This window comes from Apostichopus japonicus, chromosome 9 (assembly GCF_037975245.1).
Source record: "Apostichopus japonicus isolate 1M-3 chromosome 9, ASM3797524v1, whole genome shotgun sequence".
NCBI lineage: Eukaryota > Metazoa > Echinodermata > Holothuroidea > Aspidochirotida > Stichopodidae > Apostichopus > Apostichopus japonicus.
In genome coordinates this window covers 8,738,508-8,755,382 of record NC_092569.1, presented here as the reverse complement: position 1 = coordinate 8,755,382, position 16,875 = coordinate 8,738,508, and positions in this window count along the sequence as shown.

The window sequence follows — 16,875 nt, the reverse complement described above, 5'->3', positions numbered from 1 at the left end:
CACAGTCTCATGTTATAGCTAATGTGCACAGTCTCATGTTATAGCTAATGTGCACGGTATCATGTTATAGCTAATGTGCACGGTATCATGTTATAGCTAATGTGCACGGTATCATGTTATAGCTAATGTGAACGGTCTCATGTTATAGCTAATGTGCACGGTATCATGTTAAAGCTAATGTGCACGGTATCATGTTATAGCTAATGTGAACGGTATCATGTTATAGCTAATGTGCACGGTATCATGTTATAGCTAATGTGCACGGTATCATGTTATAGCTAATGTGCACGGTATAATGTTATAGCTAATGTGCACGGTATCATGTTATAGCTAATGTGAACGGTCTCATGTTATAGCTAATGTGCACGGTATCATGTTAAAGCTAATGTGCACGGTATAATGTTATAGCTAATGTGCACGGTATCATGTTATAGCTAATGTGCACGGTATAATGTTATAGCTAATGTGCACGGTATCATGTTATAGCTAATGTGCACGGTATCATGTTATAGCTGATTTGCACGGTCTCATGTTATAGCTAATGTGCACAGTCTCATGTTAAAGCTAATGTGCACGGTATCATGTTATAGCTAATGTAAACGGTATCATGTTATAGCTAATGTGCACGGTATCATGTTATAGCTAATGTGAACGGTCTCATGTTATAGCTAATGTGCACGGTATCATGTTAAAGCTAATGTGCACGGTATCATGTTATAGCTAATGTGCACGGTATAATGTTATAGGTAATGTGCACGGTATCATGTTATAGCTAATGTGAACGGTCTCATGTTATAGCTAATGTGCACGGTATCATGTTAAAGCTAATGTGCACGGTATCATGTTATAGCTAATGTGCACGGTATAATGTTATAGCTAATGTGCACGGTATAATGTTATAGCTAATGTGCACGGTATAATGTTATAGCTAATGTGCACGGTCTCATGTTATAGCTAATGTGCACGGTCTCATGTTATAGCTGATTTGCACAGTCTCACCTTTCTGTCACGCCAAATTTAAATTGTTATGTATAGTACCTGTCGAAGTAAACAAGTTTGCCAAAAAGTGACAGCAATAAATCAATTTTATTAATAACAGAAAACTGTACCAGATGGCATCAATTTCATGTGAATTATTTTGTTTTAGTCCTTTGTATAGATAAATTGACAGAATTTTAGAGAAAAAAACAATTTTACACGGATTATAAGTTGGTCAGTTTCAAACAATACTATTATTCACTTCAAAATGTACGAAATGTCATCGAAACAAAATATGTAGCGGAGGTTAACCTTTCATGGTAAAGTGACGTCACTGCTACGTCAGGCGACAATGATAAGGTGTATTCTAATTTTCTCAAACGGTCATTGAATATCCGGAGTCTTGTCATATTAACTAATATTCATGTCAAATATCGATGGAAAATCAAATTTCACCCAACAAATGGTACATGGGCACGTAACCATTGTGTTGTTTATATTCAAAACAATCAATGTACGATTTGATTGATTGCGTGCCCACATAGACAGTGCTTGGGTCAAATATCGGTACAATGATCTATAGAGTGTATAACGACGAGTGATTATCTTGTTGTTACCACGTAAACACGAGAAATGAAATAGCACTGTAGAGACACAATTGATATCAAAGCAGCTATATACATGGATCAATATTTCAAAGAATTTATTTCTTGGCTGACCTTGAAAATCATCATATTAGATCCTGTAACTCGAAATCGATGTAAACACACAGCACGTTGCAATTCATATTAAGTATAATTAATCAAGATCATTGTTGTCTCCTGAATAAACTATTATCCGTGGTCCTCGCTTTATCACTGTATTAATATTGTGTACTGATTTCTCCTCCCGCTGACTGAAGCAGAGATTCTCGTGAAAGGGTCGTTGAGCAGCCTCGTTTCAGTGTCACCTGTATTTTAGGGAGGCCATAAATTCAGAACATTATCGTCCGGTCAGGTAGCCTCGATGACAGCCTTAGCTACCTGATCCGACCATTTGATATTTCTACGACGATGGGTTGCTTCAGTGCATTGCCGCGATGGATTCCATTATATGCTGATTCTAGCATACATAAGAGAAATAGGAAACACAAGGCTTTCTTTTAATGTTTTAACTGTTTAGGTTTTGTTTATTATGATTATGAATATAATGATTATGTTTATGATTAATATGATGATGGTTATTATGATTAAAATGAGTGTTATGATGATGATGATGATTAATATGATTTTGATTATCATTATGATTATTAATATTATGATTGTTATGATTGTTATGATGATGATGATGATGATGATGATGATGATGATGATGATGATGATGATGATGATGATGATGATGATGATGATGATGATGATGATGATGATGATGATGATGATGATGATGATGATGATGATGATGATGATGATGATGATGATGATGATGATGATGATGATGATGATGATGATGATGATGATGATGATGATGATGATGATGATGATGATGATGATGATGATGATGATGATGATGATGATGATGATGATGATGATGATGATGATGATGATGATGATGATGATGATGATGATGATGATGGTGATGATGGTGATGATGATGATTATGATGATAGTAATTATGATTATAATGATAATGATTATGATTATTAAACCAACTGATTATTATGCAGAGTAGATCACAAACTAAGGTATTATCTATGCCAACTCATAATCTGCGGGCAGATGTTCGTATTCAGATTGGTTTACTGATAACATTTAATGAGTTAGACAGTTGCAGTGCAAATGAAGAGGAGTTTAGTTATTATGATAATCTAAGTGTGATATCAGTACTTGTTTTCAAACATTAGCAGAATAAAGCCGATATGAGATATCGTAGAGTTTCATGTACGCACCACATATATGCTTAGCTTTCTCAAAGTCATATGACTTAACAAATTGTAATTTGATATAATTTCCATGCTTAAAAGGAAACATTAAATCTTACTTTTTTATAATTTTGGAGTGTCTATTCCCATAATAGTCATAATTTGCTCTCAAGTGTTTAATGTGACATAAACTGAGAAAGGCAACCTTCCCTTGTTTTTTTTTTACTTCAGTTTTGTAACAATAAGTTCACTGGAACCAGGGAATCTTTGCACATGCCGGTTCGTGACCAGTCAAGAGCTCACTTCGGGTTGACTATTGCACCATTCTCTTGATCAATGTTTATGGAAATATTTTATTCGCTTTGACGGTCAATGTCAATATATCATTTTGATTTGACCAAATGTGCTTATTAAAGAAGTCAACTGTAAAATAGGGGGACGCTCTGTGTTACCATACAGTGATATTAAACATTACTTTATGTCCTGGCAGTTTAAATATATATGGAAACGTAAATTGAAAGAACCAGTGAGTTTCCTGGTACCTGTTGATATTGGTCTTGTTTGGAATTTAAGGCATACGTATAGTGGTTAGTACAGGTAAGGAAAACACGTAGGATTTGCTTCTACTTGATCTAACTGCCAAAGCCTAATGTTACTTACCACAAATTGAAAATGACTGCTTGTCGATCACCTACAAACAGATTAACAATTTGAACAACTTAGAAGCTACAAGCAAGTGTTTGTTTATTGCTATTACGGTGCAGCCGTAATACCATCTGCATAACACAACTACTCCCAAGCTCTCGACGACAGGGTGGGTGGGTGGGGTGTCTTGTTACGAGTAGGAACATTTCGTAAGTGTTTCCTGGGGCCTACTTGAGTGCAAAAAGTGTAAGAAACTTGACAGGTAATTTGTTCAGTTGCTTAGACATAAAGATAGATGTTTTCTTGTTTCCGTTACATGCCAGTGCGTTTTGCTGCCCAAGCTAAGGTCAACTTAGAGCACCATTTTGAGTTAAGTTTGATTATTTTTATTCTTTTCGACACGAAGAACGTATAACAATATTGCATTTGTACATTAGCTTGACTAATCTAAGTCTGTTTTCATATCATGAAGTAAACTGAATTGTTCTGATTTACTTTAAGATGTGCTTGATACTAAACTCTAAACATGAGAGAGTGACAGAGGGGGGGGGGGTGTCTATATAAATGTTACGTTTTTTAATATGAAAATCATAATTTACGAGAAGTTTGGCCCAACTGATATAATCGTAACATAAGAGTTTTGAATGAGTTTCGAAACCATCAAACGAATCTTATTTTCTGCACAAAGTAAGATTACTAACTTTTAGCATGTAAAACTTTGACCGAGACCCACGATTCGATGTCCTACTTACCTCAGACTGCATCGCTGATACCTGAAATATTACTGTTTGCCTCGACGCCTCACAAATTTCATCCAGTTTCAAGGTCTTATCTCCAACCAAGTCGTTCTTGATCGTAACCCCAGGCAAGCCTGCCTCCTCGGATACTGCTTATTTGGTTCAGGTTTAACCGTGATACCCATCGCTGCCTCCATCCTCTACTCGCCTTTTGTTACCCCCACGATAATCCCGCACCTCTGCCCCCTGTTTCTGTTATAACTGTTTCTTCTAAGTCCCTCAAATTTTCAGCCCCAAGCCAAAGTACTCGTATCATTAATACTCTCTGTTGAAATCAATCTTTCTCGAAATTAAATCAGAGAAACCACGTCGGAAATTTACTCCTATACTTGCAAAGATTATTTGAGGCTGATAGATGATGCGTGCATTGGTTAGTCTACAGTTGTAGGTTATTCTATGACAATGTTATCGGAAGTTATAAAACACACGTGTTTTAAATAAATGACAGACATAGTTTCAACGTGAACTTCAAGCACCCTATAGCAGCACCAAATTTATATAGCATTGGCCTCCTCATACAATATTTTCATTTTTTTTCTCATCTCTTCTCTTGCAGAATTACACATTGCCAGTATAATAAGACGCTTAAAAGTAAAAATATGAAATTGTATGAAATTGTATAAAATGCAATAGATAAATGAGTTCTTAATTAGAGTGAGATCATAAAAAATGCAGATCCTTATCTTTTAAGAGATGAATAATTAATGGGAAATGCCACATGGTTCTTCGATGATCGTTAGATCTTAGGCACAGAGTTTTGACAACATTATAATGACATCAGCAAATGAAATAGAGATTGATAATTAAAATGAAATGAAACTATTCAGAGATATAATTATCAGACGAATATAACTCATTAGTCATACAAACATAGAGGAACATACATCATCAAATGTAAGAGAGGCTAGGCCGCGGGCTTTCAGGAGATCACGTTCGCTAACTGTCACGTGAAACTTAACACAAATACTCTTACGGAAAATCTATAGTTGGTTGCTTTACTGACAAAGTATTTTACCATATGAAACCATTGAATTATCTTTAAAAAAAAAATAAGCACTATGTTGACATATTTAACATTTACTAGCAGTATATCATAACATTTTGCTCGGATGAATTGGACGGAGCTGTTATTTAACTTAATTGGTAAAAGCTTATTATAAGCTATGATCACCGTTGTGTGGTGAGCGGAAGAATTACTTTATGTTTTCGAATCATTGCACTATTTGTATGAACGCTTCTAGTGGAAACTCGAAACTGGAGCAAAGTTTAATTAAACATAAGAAGGAGCTCATTCTGATAAACTGTAAAGGGTAAATTGTAGTTAGGTCATAATCACTTTCGCTAGGAACTAAGTGGGGCGATATTCAAATTTATATTAGTGTCATTCGTATTCGTACCATGGTTTGTTTGCTGATTGAGGGTGATTAGTCTCTACCTCCCCCACCCTCCCCACCCTCTCACTGCTCCAAATCACTCTCTTATATCATGCACTTATAGCCTTGACAGTTTCATGCTTTCATCGCTGCTTTGCGTATATAACACAGTATAGAAATAGAAGTGTAGGTATATTGTAAGGGAATGAGCTAAATATCAGCGTGGAATACTGCGGGAAATATTATTAGACATATTCAGCTTTTTCGTGCGTGAGGGGGGGGGGGGGTGGCTGCAGGGTAGGAACGATTAAGTTGGGTGGAATCAAGGGAATAAGCTTCAATGGTATCACTACTTTCGATGTGGTGACATACAGATACAATATAATTCATTTTCAATAACAAATACTCCCCATCATTCTACAATCCCTTTAATCTCACTGTAACATTCATTCAGTTAGTCTTTAAATTCTTAAAGAATTCATATTGATCCTTAAGTGAGAATTAACTGCGTGTTACTTCTGGAATTTCAGCGTTTTTGCCCTCTGATATACTCGTCCAACATTTGGCAGGTTTGACCAACTCAGTCTCTAGTGTTACTGTACCATTGTTGAGATGTTTAGCTCGTCCAACATTTGGCAGGTTTGACCAACTCAGTCTCTAGTGTTACTGTACCATTGTTGAGATGTTTAGCTCTCTGTAAAGCTAACAGCGATTTGAAGATAATTCTTAGTTTTTGCCGCCAGCTCAACATTTTGTGGCAACTCTGCAGACAGACCTTAGCTTCATTTGTTTTTGTTCGGTCATGTGATGTTTATCCACTTCAAATGCTCATACCAATGCTCATTTTCATTCATTTTTCGATGAAGCTGTATCTTTTTGGCTCTGCCCACCCATTAGTTATGATTTGTAGCCAGACAGTACAAACTGATCGCTTTAGAGATCATCTTGATAAGATCGACATAAGAACCCAAAGATTGATCTGGTTGCTCTGTCAAGATATATTACATCTAAACATTATACTACCCTATACAGTTACACAGAACTTCTCTGAGAGATACGACCACCCGTCGATGTAACTTATGGATATTCTGTATTTTACTTTTGCTACTCAGAATTTCACAGAATTTGATTACTCAATAAACATACTCAAGATTTACACAAGACTCTCTGTCCTTTGCTCAATTAAATAAATATCTTAAAGGGTTTTATGGCGTTCTCTTGCTCCTTGGTAAACCGCGTCACACTTCCTGATTTCAAATAAATCGATAAAAAAGGTGATTCTATTGTGTTTCTTAACTTATAATAATACGATGCGTCGGATTTAATCTCATAAGGAATCACACCACTACCAAAGAACAACTGAAAAACAAACGAACGAACAGATGAAACTATCGACATTACAGTGGAAGTAAAGACAAGGAAAGTCAAAGTACCATCTTTCTCTAATTTCGTTATAAATAAAGAGTTTTGAGTGTTAATTAGTTCATTGTGGAAATGAATTTACAGCAATAAGAAGTGAGCTAACATTTCATTGCAATGCATACAAAGTTGTGGAACGTTTCTGTACCTTTTCAACAACAAAAAATTATACTGATACAAATAGAGTAATAAACTAGACAATCTTGAATTTGTTTTTGCATACTGTTCTAAGGTTCCCGATAAATAGATTACATTCATCCAGTGAAAGCAGGCTACGTGGTCAATCCTCCTTACCGTATAGTATAATGCAGCTTATACCGTATGCAATTACTCACGTGCTAATAAATTCTTCTATCTGCAGTGAATAACAACGTATATAACACCCTCTACTTTTCCTCTGTATAATATGACAGTAAACCACAACTAATGCTTACTTAATATATCACAATCGATTTGCAAGTTATGTTTTTTATCTGTCTGGTTGTCATCATTTAGCTTGTATATTAATAGAAATAATGTGAAGGATTGACATCCAAACTAAGAATTAGCATAAGAATTAGCATGTATATACAAGTAGTTAAATACAGAACATGACCACGAGACCTATTAGTATAATAGAGACATATTATCTATAAAAACATCACTATGGTGTTCATGCCGTTATCTATTGAATACAAGAATTTAACTTTTCTTTTCTAAAAGTACCTTTGACTTTACCTTCTCTTGGAATATGGTAATTTATCATACATTTGAGTTTATGGCATGTTTAAAGGGTTTTGACATATCTGTCTAGTAGCAGGCTCAGCAGGTATTATTGACCTTTGACATATCTATCTAGTAGAAGGTGTTATTAACCTTTGACATATCTGTCTAGTAGCAGGCTCAGCAGGTATTATTGACCTTTGACATATCTATCTAGTAGAAGGTGTTATTAACCTTTGACATATCTGTCTAGTAGCAGGTTCAGCAAGTATTATTGACCTTTGACATATCTGTATAGGAGAAGGTGTTATTAACCTTTGACATATCTGCTTAGTAGCAGGCTCAGCAGGTGTTATTGACCTTTGACATATCTGTCTAGTAGAAGGTGTTATTGTCCTTTGACATATCTACCTAGTAGCAGGTTCAGCTTCCTACCTAAACCAGTCGGTGACCTGTACCCCCCCCCCCCCTCCTCCACCTACCATCTACATTTCCAATCTCCCGGTCCTTTGTCTGGTTCATAAGTGGAAGGATTAATTCCTGTCTTTAATCTAATTTGAACACCTAAAAGAATATCCTCGTTCACTTTGCGAATCGTAATTCGTTATATTATTATTATTATTGTATTATTATATTATTATTATTCTTATATTTATAAATAAATTCAATGTACGGACGATCCCGGCTCCATGTACACAGTCGTTACGCTAAACTGAATGAATTTAATTGGACATTGGCTACCTAAGTGTTGAAATGATGAAATCAACCCAATTGCAACATCTTTTCTATCTATTCAAAGGCAAGTTTAGAACGTCAAAGCCGAAAGCTGCCACCAAATCGAATTAAATCGTTCGGAGGAAGAACAAAAGCCTCCGTAATTACCTACACTTCTTTAGCCTTGTGTACCCCAAACCAATCACAATATCAGTTGAAATATGAACCCGCAGAGGCCTAGAATGTGCAAAATATGAAATATTAAAACTATAGACGTACAAATGAATGACAACCATTACAGTCTACTTCTCATGTCCTTTGTTCATTCAAATTGGTGACCTCCGTATATCAAACTGAAACCATATATGTGGAACGTCCATGGCTAAAAGCATTGCAACTACTTCATCTTAGAGAACTTAAAATGGGACAAATTAAAGAAATTGTGTAAGTATTAAAAGAATACATATATACAAACCACATATACTACATATATATATATATATATATATATATATATATATATATATATATATATATATATATATATATATATATATATATATATATCAGGGGCGTCTCCAGGGGGGCGCAACAGGCGCGCCCCCCACCCATTGGCCGTCACCAAAAAAAAAAAAAGTTTAGCAAAAAAAAAAAATTGATGACGACCTTTATGTGAGATGTCGGTGATCGCTCAACCCCCCCCCCCCCTCCCGTATGCTTTATTTTTTGTTTGCCAAAAAAAGGTTCTGGCGAAGTTCGGCGGCATAATAGTTTTAGAAGCATAGATGGTAATTGTGTTTGTATTATCACTATAAACACTAAATGACATGCCAGCCATACTAAATTGTGCATTTTGTGTCCATATTTACTGGAAATGTTGCTTATTATTAAGGTCGAAAAATGGATCACATATGGCCATGGGCGGCGATCCTGGATATATCCCCCCATGAAAATGGGTGGAGGGGATGTAATGCACCATATCCCCCCCCCCCCACCAAATGCCAGGGATAAGAATATTTTCATGCCTACATTTATGCATCTTCGTTAATGTACGGCTCTATTTTAGCTTCATTTCTCGCCTACCATAAACGCAGTGCGATCTTTTCAAATAAAGCGTCTTTATAAAGCAAAAATAGTTGACTGTAGGCTTCATTGGCCCTATAACAACAAAATGTATTATTGCGCCCACGGTATTGATATAGTACATATATGCACCCTCATAGTATTCATATAGGCCCTATAGTAGGCCTACACACGTACATGTTCCCTCGAACAGCTGAGAATCTCATGTAACCAGGGTAATGCTTAATACACGTTTCACCTGGATGCCCTAGCAATCGGTACCTAGGAATGTAACTATGTGCAATTGTGTATTGCATGTGTATAGGCCTATAATAGCCTGCATGAGGCCATTTTCTTCATCGAATAATATAACAGAGCTCTCGAACATTCTAACGTTGCGCCTGAAACAAGATTGACAGGGGCAATTTTCCCAAAATAACAACCGAAATTAAAAAAAAAAGTATTTTGGATCCTGATTATGAGATATTTCGGACATGACATCCCTATTTTAAAGTTGGGTATATGCCGCTTGGAAACCTCGGGAAGTGCCGTTTCCGGCCATCTAGAGGGTTTGTTAATCCCAAAATTTTCTTGTACGCTTCGCGCCAACTCATGGTGGCGCTACGCTTAGATAGTCAACAAGGTCATATCCCCCCCCCCCCCACTCGGAAGTACGGATCGCCGCCCATGCATATGACACCATTTTGCATTTCAGCCCTTCTTTGAAAGCAAAAATTGTACACCCCTCCCCCTTAGACCCATCCCCCAGGACGGCGATCATTCATGCCTGGCGCCCCCCCCCCCTATTGGAAAATCCTGGATACGCCCCTGTATATGCTTATGGTCGGGTCCACCGAATCGATTTGTTTTACAGAGGAGAATACTAAGAAAAATGTTATTACCCTTGAAAGAGGGTACCCCATTCGCATAGTTAGAGAAAAGATTGACACAAGAGTGTGTGTCGAAACAACAGAAGAAAATATATATTCTCCCATTGTGGAAACTCGCAAACTCCGCCTTCCACCTTTACACAAAATCAGCAAAAAAAAAAACATTTTCCTATCTTACAGTTCTCTGCTACTTTCAAGCATAGTTTCAAGAGTTACTTTAGTAATGAATATGCAAAATTAAACAGTGACGGTGTCACCGGTGTAACACATGCATGATATTTCAGGTTTATTAGATTCCAAATTTGAGTTAAAATGTTGAATTGGAAGCCACCCGACATGATGATGTATAGAGTCCGTACCACTCGACCACAGTTATTCTACTGGTGTGTGAATGCATATATACTGGCAGTGTATAATTTTTTATGAGGGCGTAATATACCCAAGTGTTATGATTGTACAGAGTGCACCCCTGGTGCTTTAAATCTGTCAATTTACACAGAATTACCACTTTTTATAGGCAAGCTAAGCCGTGTATAAGAAATGAATGTGTAGCAAGTGGTATCACAGAAATATATTAAATTAATAAAGATCAACACACCAGAAAAATTCCACTTCACGACCGGTTTCGTCCTTATGGGACTCATCAGGCGAAGGTAGGAATGGAACCGCGGACCCTGTGTCACAGACCGAAGTCCGTACCACTCGGCCACAGTGATTGGTGATACTGGTGTGTGAACGCGTATAAACTGCTTTGCGCATTATAGTGGGGTCCAGGATTACCGCTTGGGGCCTTGTTTGTGTTCCAAGGATGCTGCAGAGCTTTAATTTGCTACTAAGCATTGAAGGTCTATGTTGAGGGTCTGTTTAAAGATATATATATTTTTAAGTGGGTCTTCCTGCTTGTGTTAGATTCTTTCAAAATTGTGTAACTGTAAACATTATCGAAAACTAACGAACTTCTTCTTTCCGGATATTTGAAGATTAATATCTATATGATAGCTTGGCACTCCATGGAATCATGCTTCACACCCCTGAGTTGCGCACAACCAGGCTTAGTACTCTAATAACTTTGAGTAGCAATCATATCCCCCCCCCCCACCCTTCCCATTACTATTTTTAGTCAACTTCCTTTCTTTTGATTTTGGCCAACCATGATTTATCAAAAGACGTACTGACAGTGTTACTCAATATTTTAGGAACTGTATTTCTCTTACTGTTTTGCCTGTATTTTAAGTTTGTAAATAAATGTCAAGAATGTAACCAAAATTTAGCAACAGAGAAAATAAATATCTAGAATATCAAATCCACTTAGTTGAAAATAACTTAAGGTTCTCCGTTTGTCTTCAATGGTCATATATGTCACATGATTCAATATGCTGAATTTGTACCGTGAAGTAAACATGTATAATTTGTTCTGGTTAGTATAGCAGCTATGCAGCACGGGTCCAAACCAGCATGTAGGCTTTGGAAAGTAGTTTGGGTTCATCGGTTGCAGCGTTTATGTAGATGTATACCACTCATCGCCCTTTGGGTAGTGAGTGTTCAGCTGGGTATATACATCGATTGATCTCTATTCCTGTTTTCTTTAACGTCTACGTGTTATTGAGAAATGAAATACCAAACCAGCATTTGTTCTTTTTTTCCCTTATTTTTTATATTTATGTCACTGTTGTTTTTTGTTCTCTACGTTTTCATTTCTTGCAGCATGCGGATATGAATTTGATCAATGTTGATTATTTTTATTCACTTGATATATGCTTTGAAAACAACTGCAGCAGATTTTCGTTCAAATATCATTACTCAAATATTATTGTTTGTAGATTGTAGATTAAGGAAAGGTCGAAATCAGTCTGTCTTGAAGTGTACAATAATTATTTAAGGCTTGGAACAAATCTTGTACGATCATAAGAAATATGTCTGCCGTAAGCTTCTCTAGTTTCACTTATGACTTCAGTTCTGGGCTACATTAGAAGACTAGGCCGCATACAAGGACAAAAATGTCAACTATTTCCAATGGAGGAACACACTTTATGGTAATCATCATCGTCATCGTCATCGTCATCATCATCGCGTCATCGTCATCGTCGTCGTCATGGTCATCATGATTTCTCATTCCCTACATGTATACAATGTTCTTAATCAATATTGACTGTGAAGCATGCAGTGGGTGCAATTAAATCATGAAGATATAGATTATGATTTCTCTTAAACGAAAGACTCACTTTTACCAATTTTTTTTCACAGAATCTTTTAAATTTACAGCTTTAGAAGTAGTCAAAGTCAATAGGTAGAAAAGTATTAATCCCAAGGTTCTCGTAATAAGATATTTTATGTTACACTAACACCTCTGCTCAATATGTTTGGCACGATCGTAGAACACAAACATGCACACTCCAAGACTATGTTATAACCCTGTAAGAGTATTGTAACAGTTCCCATGTTGACAATTATTTTATTGTTATTAGACACCTTCAGATGAATATACTTTAAGTCTTTTATAAGTCAATCTGTTTTACATCACTGTCTTGCAGTAGTGACAGATAAGTGCTTGCAAACTTTACTTTTCCTCTCTCAAAATTCCGTACGAGATGCAACATCAGGAAGTAAATTAATCTTCATTACATATGCTCGCTTATTATAGACAAAACAAAACTTCAAATATCTAATGACCTTCAACGTTTCTCTAAATACGCTTGCTAACAACCATCCAACGTTAAGAAATGTATTAAGCCATCCTTCTTTCTAGTTTCTTTGTAACTAACTCCTTCATTATATGTTGATAAGTACCACATGATTCTCAGAGGAGATCCTTGGTTCGAAACCTGAAGCAGTTTTCTGTCTCTGAGGTAAAGAAAGTCATCTCTTTTGCCAATTTCTTGGTAAAATTATTTCTGAGGGAATGGGTCATGTGTTCACACATGTTATCAAAATAAAATAGTACAATATCAATGTGTGCATTAAACATTAGGCCATACCGTTGAATGCCGTAAACCCGACTAGATTGATTAACATAAAGTGCCTGGATCATTTTATTTTTCTCATCCAGTGCTGCTAATAACTTGCACACTTTTGTATGATCATATCCAGTTCAAATCAATGGACACGTGTTAATACTTTCGAAGACATGATGAAGTGTAAATTAAACCACATCAATCCATCCGTCCATACGTTGTACTTCGTCCTTCTGTCTGTCAGTCTGTCTGTGGGCTTCTCTAGTTTCTATTGTGATTTCAGTTCTGATCTACCTTAGAAACGAAAGACCTGGCCGCATACAAGAAACAATATTTCGGACGTATAAGGAATTGCAGCTATGTGTAAATAACTAAAGATATCTGAAAGAAGTTTAAAGATATTTACAAAAGCATTGCAGATATCTTTAAATAGTGATACTTATATTCAATTCAAGAACAACCAGTAAAACGGCTTGTCATACGGAATTATAAGTGAATGACAAAATTAACATATATAGTAACAAGCGAGGTTGACAACAGCGCTACTCATCCACAACTGAACCCTTACAATAAAAAGTAAATCCTTTTTTAATATCTGTCAATTGTAAGGTTTCTTCCACATCTGATGTTATTAAAACACTTTAACAGTTTAACAACCGATAAGAGTTCACTAAAGACTGTCCCTGTCTTCTATGACAAAGTTGAGATAAAATCCACAGAGACTGAAGCTTCTATAGGCTCAAGTCAGCTAAGTCCCAACTTTCCATTTGCTTATCACAACTTTGCTTACTAAAAAAAAGTAGACTGTTTGTAAATGCAGACTTGGAACTGTAATAATTTCCTCCAGAGTATAGTTTGTATTTAGAGGGGAGAGACATAAGAGCTGCGTAAATCAAGAGACCTCCCTTTAAACTATAGAGTGAATACAGCTGCAAAGTGAATATGATGCAACAACTACTTGTAACACGTTGTTCCTTTAGACAAGTTGCTCTCATTAGCTTTGTTTCTGTTATTTTACTGGTGTGTAATTTACCGTCTAGTGTTGTCCTCTTCTGATATATTTGGCTTTTTTACTTCATACACAGCAGAATATGACTTTACTGCACATTTATGTCCCTTCCCATAAGACGATCAATACTAGATAATATCCTACTTAGGTTTGTTATTGCCATATGACTTTAATTGTGTGGCACGATTTTGAAGGTTTTCTAATTTATGTAAAAAAAAAGTAAATTCATTCATAACTCAAAATTATTAATTTTATCTTGCAATCACAACTCGTTTCAATTCTATTGTGAAATTGTTGTTTAACTTAAGTCAAATTAGTATTCTCTGCTCATTCGCATCACTAACATGAATTATACTTAAATCAATCAGGATTATCGTGCAAGTAAAACTCGAATAGTACGGTTTATGCATTTAACTTACTGAGCACTGTAACCTCAAAATATCTAGAGTCTTGAGGGAGGTGGCGACTCCTCTCCGTTCATTATCATAGCAGTGCGACCATGGGAAAGATGTCACTTAGAATTAAAGTAAAATAACAGAAGCTAGTCATTTCCCAATTGTCAAACATCCTCAAGGTGGACTATTCTCTCCATACGACTTGTCATGAACAGGCGCTGACAACTTGAAGAAACTCTGGCTTCTGCAGGTGAGGTGGGAACCATTCTACCACACCTCCAACATAATCTGTTGCGACAAACTTATCAATACAGCTCTGTGTACATATGTTCCATGTTTATTCCCTGTCGAAGGAACTCGTGGTACCTCAAGTTGATGCACCAGCGCCATCATCACATGGTTACAGACTCGATATAATGGACTGTGGTTGAAAGCAGACCGACTTGTTTGGTTTTTGGTGCCCCAGCACTATTCCTGTATCCTGTGTGTGCCATCACTTTTTCGTTACTGGAATTGTAAATATGTAATTTATTGTTTATCGCTATTGATTTTATAATACAAAGTTGAATACAATGTAAAAGTAGTAGGCTAAATAATAAATTAACTACAATTACTTCTGATTCTATTTACCATATGCTATACTAACTAAAAAGTAATATAAACTTTCATCTTTAATATTGAGATAATGGACCTTTATGTTGTAATGTTCGTCTAGCTATTGTTGGGTCTTACTAATTAGTACTGTAGTAATAATGGTCTGATAACCAGCTCTTATAGACGTCTATGGAATCCTTGTTTACATTGGCTAAGTGTGGAACATATCATACTTTCTCTGAAGAAGGGACGTAGCCAGGGGGAGTAGTGGACGCAACCGCTCCCCTTTTCAGTGTCGATTTTTGTTAAAACTCTTGTTTTTTTTTTGGCATGGTGTTTTGTCAGTGCTCTTTTGATCTTGAATACTCGTCAGCTCCGTTAACTCGATTATAATCGTAGTAACATTCAGGCCTACTGATTAAGCTATTTACTGTAGTTTGGCAGATGCAATTAGCTAAATTAAACTTATAGCCTATTGCAAGCCTACATTGGCCACTGCGTAATAAAATACATATATCCTATACCTAACCGCACTCGATGGAGTGTCACGAATCGTATGCACAACGACGACGACAACGTGCGTTCTCATCCTTTCTATGATTCTTCCTAAGTTGTTGCACGAACAGCATGTTATGAAGCTAAGCTAGCAATCGTACGTGATACGCGCTTCCTATAAATAATTATTACACTGCTAATAAACTGCAATAACGATATTTGTTTTTAGGCCACTGCACATCTGGCTGTCTTACAAAATATGAAAGTTTATATTGTCCATTAGTTAAATTCGTCAAATATAGTAAAGTCCAGACATTGGGCAATATACAAAATTCAACCTCATGGAAAAATTGTAAATAAGCACTTCACTAGAATATGTTATAGAAATCAACAGGAAACAAAATCTGCTGATAATATGATATCATATGATAATGATGAAACTGGCAAAACATTGCACCAGATCGCATCTAAGGACCTTAATGGTTCAACAATTTCTCAAAGGGGAGGGGCACACACCCTCCCCTTACACCCCTCCCCAATATCAACTGCAAAATGTGCCCCCCCCCCCTTTTTGCAAATTCCTAGCTACGTCGCTGCTCTGAAGAACCAACCAAATCGTGAGGAGTTGCGTTCTTTGGTAATGTAATGTATTTGTCCTACGGCTGCAGCGAGGTTGGAAGTTTACAAAGCAGGGTATGTCTGTCAGGGCGATGTAACTTTCAATGTTTGCCAGTGTGTATAGATGTCTACATCATTTTACAAATATGTCAATGAATGCATGACAATTTCCTGTAGGCGACGTAGAAATATTGATATGTACAATGTACATACCACTGTAAGACGAGACAGACGTATACACATGTACAGGGAATGGACATAGCTGTTTATTAACGGTAGCATCTTCCAAGGATTTGGGTGCTTCAGGATTTTATGTTTTCACAATGTGTCATCTTA